This window comes from Canis lupus, chromosome 18 (genome assembly GCF_003254725.2).
Source record: "Canis lupus dingo isolate Sandy chromosome 18, ASM325472v2, whole genome shotgun sequence".
NCBI lineage: Eukaryota > Metazoa > Chordata > Mammalia > Carnivora > Canidae > Canis > Canis lupus.
Window position 1 is genome coordinate 38,242,880 of NC_064260.1, and position 6,284 is coordinate 38,249,163.

Below are 6,284 nucleotides of genomic sequence, written 5' to 3' on the forward strand. Positions count from 1 at the left end.
TAAATCCTGGCTTCACCACTTGCAACTTATTCTTTGACAAGCCACTTTAACTTTCTGAACCTTAGCTAATAACACATTTCAAAAGTGAAACCCATAATGATTATTCTAGGACTATTGGGATGACCGCTAAGTTAATGTGGAAAGGAAATATCTGACACAGAATAAGGTCTCCATAAATGTAAAGGTTTCCACAGAGTCGCTTTCTTTCTCAGACCCTAGGGAAAGAAATCCGAGACAGATGATGACCTGGTTCACAGGAGAACAGAAGCAGATGATGAAAACACTCAAAAGGAATTGCTGAAGTAACTAGAAACGTTTGACTTGGAGATGAGATTAGATAAAAGTGATCATTAACACTGTCTTGGGAGAGAGGGATTCTACTCAACATAACATCAGTATGTAGAATATGTCAACATGTAGGAGATATGGAAGAAGCCATGTGGCTTCCCCAACAGGGAGACCTTTCCAAAGATAGAGTGCCCCCAAAGTCCCCATCACAGAAAGCATTAGCCCAAGGCCCTGTATCTGACAACTCTGGAGGCACCACTCACTACAGGCCAATGAGCTGCCCCACATGGAGTAGTGCAGAGCACAGCCTAAGAGGCCATCTGAGGTAGCCCTGGTGTACCCGAGGGCTATGCAACAATTTGTCAGGGGTATTCTAGAATAGAGAGATGCTACAATGGTCCCTTCCAGTCTTGACAGTCTAAGATTCTCTGGTCTTAAAGATGACAAGCAAGCAAGCACACTTGAAGAAATACTGACCCACTGATTTCAGGAGGGACAGAGAGATAGGTAAAAGCCCTCCATTGTAACTGCTAGTTGTAGATTCTCGAGATGGCAAACATTTTCTTCTCTCTCTCTAAACAGAGAATATCTGAGATTGTCATCTAATATCTGACACTGAAGAAAGCAAAGGCCTTCAGTTCTGGAATCTCTGATGCCATCTGCCTCTTCCAACCATCTAGCTATATCAAGTCTATGGCCCAAAAAAAAAAAAAATAATAATCTCACTGCTGTGATGGAGTTCATCCTTGTGGGCTTCACAGATCACCCTGAACTGATGATTCCCCTCTTCCTGATGTTTCTCATTTTCTATATCATCACCCTTCTGGAGAATGTGGGAATTATCATTCTGATCCAAGTGGATGTCCAACTCCACACCCCCCCATGTACTTCTTCCTGAGCCATCTCGCCCTGCTGGATGCCTGCTATGCCTCAGTGATCACCCCTCAGATCCTGGACAGACACACTGGCCACAGGCAAGATAGTCATCTCCTTTGGTCAATGTGCTATGCGGTCTTTTCTTCACCATCTTTGCAGGCACAGAGTGTTTCCTGCTGGCAGTGATGGTCTATGACCACTTTGTTGCCATCAGCAACTCATTGCATATAACCTGGCCATGACTCCAGGCACCTGCAGGGGATCCTTGGCTGCAGCCTATGTCTATGGGGTATCAGGGGACATCCTGCATACCACATGCACCTTCACCCTCTCCTTCTGTGACCACAATCAGTTCAACTTCTTCTGTGACTTCCCATCCCTGCTGAAGCTTGCCTGGAACAGCATGACATAAAATGTGATTGTCATCCTCTTTTTGCCAAGTTCATGTTCCTTGCCAATGTCATGATCATCATGGCGTCCTATATGCTCATAATCAGAGCCATCCTGAGGGTGAGGTCTGCTGGTGGGAGAGCCAAGATCATCTCCACATATGCCTCCCACCTCACCACTGTTGTCCTCTTCTTCGGGACACTTGCCTTCATGTACCAGAGAAGTAACTCAGACCAATTCCCAGAGGAGAAGATTGTGTCTGTCTTTTACCCCATGGTCATCCCCCTGTTGAACCCCTTGATCTACAGCCTGAGGAACAAAGATGTAAAAGCTACATTCAGGAAAGTCATTGATAAAATCTAGTTCCCAAAGAATGCCCATGAGAGTCATTCATCCTAACCTGTTTTCTTCCCATATTTTCTTGCTCTGATAAGTTTCAACACCATGTGGTGCTTGCCCTCATAATCATGGCTTTCAAAATGTGGAAGGAGCCAAGACGTCCTCCAACAGAGGAATGAATAAAGAAGATGTGGTCTATATGTACAATGGAAAAGATGAATACTTGCCATGTACGTGAACGTGGATAGAACTGGAGGGTATTACGCAGTTAAATAAGCCAATCAGAGAAAGACAATTATCATATTGTTTCACTCATATGCAGAATACAAGAATAGTGCAGAGGACCATAACAGAAGAAGGGAAAACTGAAAGGAAAAAATCAGAGAGAGAAAGAAAAACCATAAGAGACTCTTAACTCTGGAAAACAAATTGAGGGTTGCTGAAGGGGTGATGGGTAGGAGGATGCAGTAAATGAGTAACAGGCATTAAGAAGGGCACGTGATGGGATGAGCACGGGGTGTTATATGCAACTGATGAATTATTAAAAATTACATCTGAAACTAATGTTGTACTATATATTAGAAAATTGAATTTAAATTTTTAAAAAAAGAGTCGTAGCTTTCAGTAGCATATAAGAAGTGGTGAGAAGAACTACCAGCTTGTTTTTAGTTTAGTAGTTTAGTTTAGTTTAGTTTAGTTTAGTTTAGTTTAGTTAGTTAGTTTAGTGAAAACCACAAGGTTGGTGAAGTTTGCTTAGAGGACTCCCTCTACCCCCCTTATGTTGCCTTCTCCCTCTTTACCTCACCTCCAAATTCCTAGGGTTCTGGGGCTACTCTCTGATAGCACAGAGCTACAAATTAACATAATCTAAGTGAACTGACTGCTATATCCGAGTCCCCAACCCCAAATCAACCACACTTAAATTCCCCAATTGCTCCTTCTTTATCCTGTCATCTCTGTGCTCACTGATATCAACTTATATTCTCTGTGGAAGATGATAACTTGGAATCATACTAATGCGAAGGCAGTCAGGATTTTTTTTCTTTTATGGTATGAATAACATGCCAACTCATTATGAGGAAGTTAATGAAAAAATCATGAACCCAGTGAAATTTCCCATTAGTAGAGATTAGATTAGTAGAAAGAGGGATGCTTCCTTTGACTACTCCCCTACTTATGTCTTCCCAAATGGTTTCCAGTATCTCCAGGACTCTACTACCTACTGTCCAAATGACAATTCTCTACCTTCTGAATTTCCAATCCTTTTGTAACTCATGGCAGTCACTGCTCTCAATAAACTCATTCCTGGGGGCTGCAAAATCAACAATGGTAGACCTATAGCAAACAGTCATAAATAGAATTGCCTTCTCAAGTAATGCCTTACCATTTTGGAACATCAGTTTTCTCTAATTAAAAAAAGATTGATGCTTCCTATTTGGAAGAATTGTTGAAAGGAAGATTAAGAAAGATAATGAAAATCAATGTGCAGGTTCAGTTTAGTCAGAAAAGACCAGATTTCAAAAAATATGAACAGACATTTCTCCAAAGAAGACCTACACATGGCCAACAAGCACATGAAAAAATGTTCCACATCACTTGTCATCAGGGAAATACAAATCAAAACCTCAATGAGATACCACCTCACACCAGTGAGAATGGGGAAAATTAATAAGACAGGAAACAACAAATGTTGGAGAGGATGTGGAAAAAGGAGAACCGTCTTGCAGTGTTGGTAGGAATGTGAACTGGTGCAGCCACTCTGGAAAACTGTGTGGAGGTTCCTCAAAAAGTTAAAAATATGGCTACCATACAACCCAGCAATTGCACTACTGAGTATTTACCCCAGATACTGATGTGAAACGATGGGATACCTGCATCCCAATGGTTCATAGCAGCAGTGTCCACAATAGCCAAACTGTGGAAGGAGCCATGATGTCCTTCAACAGGTGAATGGATAAAGAAAATGTGATACACACACACACACACACACACAATGGAATATTATTCAGCCATCAGAAAAGACAAATATCCACCATTTGCTTCCACATGGATGGAACTGGAGGGTATTATGTTGAGTGAAATAAGTCAATTGGAGAAGGACAATCATAATTTGATTTCACTCATACGTGGAATACAAGAAATAGTGAAGGGGATTATAAGGGAAAGGAAAGGAACTGAGTGGGAAAAATTAGAGAGGGAGACAAACCACAAGAGACTCCTAACTCTGGAAACAAAGGGTTGCAGAAGGGGAGATGGGTGGGGGGTTGGGGTGACTGAGTGACGGGCACTAAGTAGGGCACATAATAAGATGAGCACTGGGTGTTATACTATGTTAGCAAATTTAATCTTAATTTTAAAAATAAAAATAAAAAATAAAAGAAGAGGCCAGGTTTACTATGGCAACACTCAGCTCCCAAACTGTTCACAATACTTTCTCCATGCAAATTGGCAGGGGCCTGTGCTGCATGTAGTCACTCAGATACCCACAAAGAGGCTCTGCCATTTTGTAGCTGCACTTTTGACAAGGCAAACTGCAGAGCCACCACAGCAGGGGATAAGAGGCTACAGAATCATGATGGACTTTTGCTGCTGCAGTCCACTGGTTAGAAGGAAAGCCACACAGTCCTGCCTTGTTTGAAGGGGGCCACTAAAGGTAAAAGAGCAAAAGGAATATTTGCTAAGCAATATGTACTCCTGCCAGAGGGATTATATGCAGTTGTGATAATCAGAATTCTATAAAATAATGAATAATCAGAAAAATTTTTAGTATTTCTGATTATTTTCTACAAAGCACTTCTCCAGTATTTAGGGAAATGGTCCATTCCTTCATCTGCCACCTGGCCAAGCATCATTGGAACACATGTGGAGCACTTTTCAACCAAAGATCAGAGTCCTCTAGGAATATTACTAGTGAAATGAGAAGTAGTCTAAAATACTCTACTAAATGAAATATATATATATTATATATATATTATATATGTATATTTATAATATTATATTATATATTTTATATATATATAAAATAGTGTCTACAGAGTAAAACTAAAAGATATGAAACTCATATTTTGGGTTTTTTTTAAAAGATTTTATTTATTTATTTATTTGAAAAAGAGAGAAAGAGAACACAAGCAGGGGGAGTGGCAGAGGGAGAAGCAGACTCCCCACTGATCAGGGAGCCCGACATGTGGCTGGATTCCAGGACCCTTAGATCCTGGCAGATGCTTAACTGACTGAGCCACCCAGGCATCCCTGAAACTTGCATTTTGTAGAAGGCATGACTCCAGTCACATGAACTAGAGGAGTAGAAGACAGAAAAGGAAGCCCATTTGTAAAGAGGAGGAATGATGAGAGAGGGAGAGACCTAATCCCAGTTGACTAGTGCATTTATCAAGCATAACACACCCAAAATAGGAGTCTGGATTCCTCACCCCTAAAACTACCCCTCCCAAATCTTCTCCAGTACCACCTGGAGAACTCAGTTGGCCAGGCATCTTTATTTTCTTATTCCTCTCATTCTGTCACCTCCAACCCAACAGTAAATTCTAACAGTTCTAACTTAAAAAGAAACCCCATCTAGTTTATGCAAGTGGCAGTGACCAGTGTGTCAGAGTAAGTATTCTTCTCCCTCTGCCTGTGTCTCTGTCTTTCTCTCTGTGTCTCTCATGAATAAATAAATAAAATACTTTTTAATTATTATTCTTTTAAAAAAATACCTTACTCTCTGGAAACCTGGGTTCAATCAGTTGAGTGTCCAACTCTTGATTTCAGCTCAGGTCATGAGCTCAGAGTTGTGAGATTGAACCCCATGTCAGGCTTTGTGCTGACTGAGGAGCCTGCTTCGTATTCTCTCTCTCTCTCTCCCTCTCCCTCTGCCCCTCTCCCCACCTCCCTCTCTCAAAAAAAATCTTTTAATTAAAAATAAATAAAAGAAAATTAACCTCAAATGAGGTAACTTATGTAAAATATTTTTTAAATAAAAAATAAAAACATCTTACTTTTTAGGCATTAGGGCTGATAATTAAAAAAAAAAAAAAAGCTTAACATTTGAACTGTGTGATGCCAAATTATATAGCCAGTTGAATTACTGTCCAGAACTGAGTTTCTTATCCACTTAGGCTTAAAGCTGTGGCAGTAATCAAAAAGAATGTGAAAGAAGAGATACTGGCAAACCCAGCAGCCCACAGGAATGACCTCGAAAGGGAAGATCTGAGTGCTTCTGAGTCCCTCACAACTCAACCCCACTGAGCCTCCCTTGCTAGCTCAGGTGCCATCACTTTCTCTGCCTGATGGAGCTTCCTGCCTGCATGAAAACCTGGTCACAGCCTTGCTGCTACCTTACCCTGGAAGGTGAAGCTCATTCCATTCCTGCTCCAGTGCTACCAACCCTCATT

General features: G+C 41.0%; 1 pseudogene; it reads left to right on the forward strand.

Annotated features, from left to right (window-relative positions):
• Nucleotides 1–722: 722 nt before the first annotated feature.
• LOC112663704 (olfactory receptor 9I1-like) lies at nt 723–2,403 on the forward strand (annotated as a pseudogene).
• Nucleotides 2,404–6,284: the final 3,881 nt, after the last annotated feature.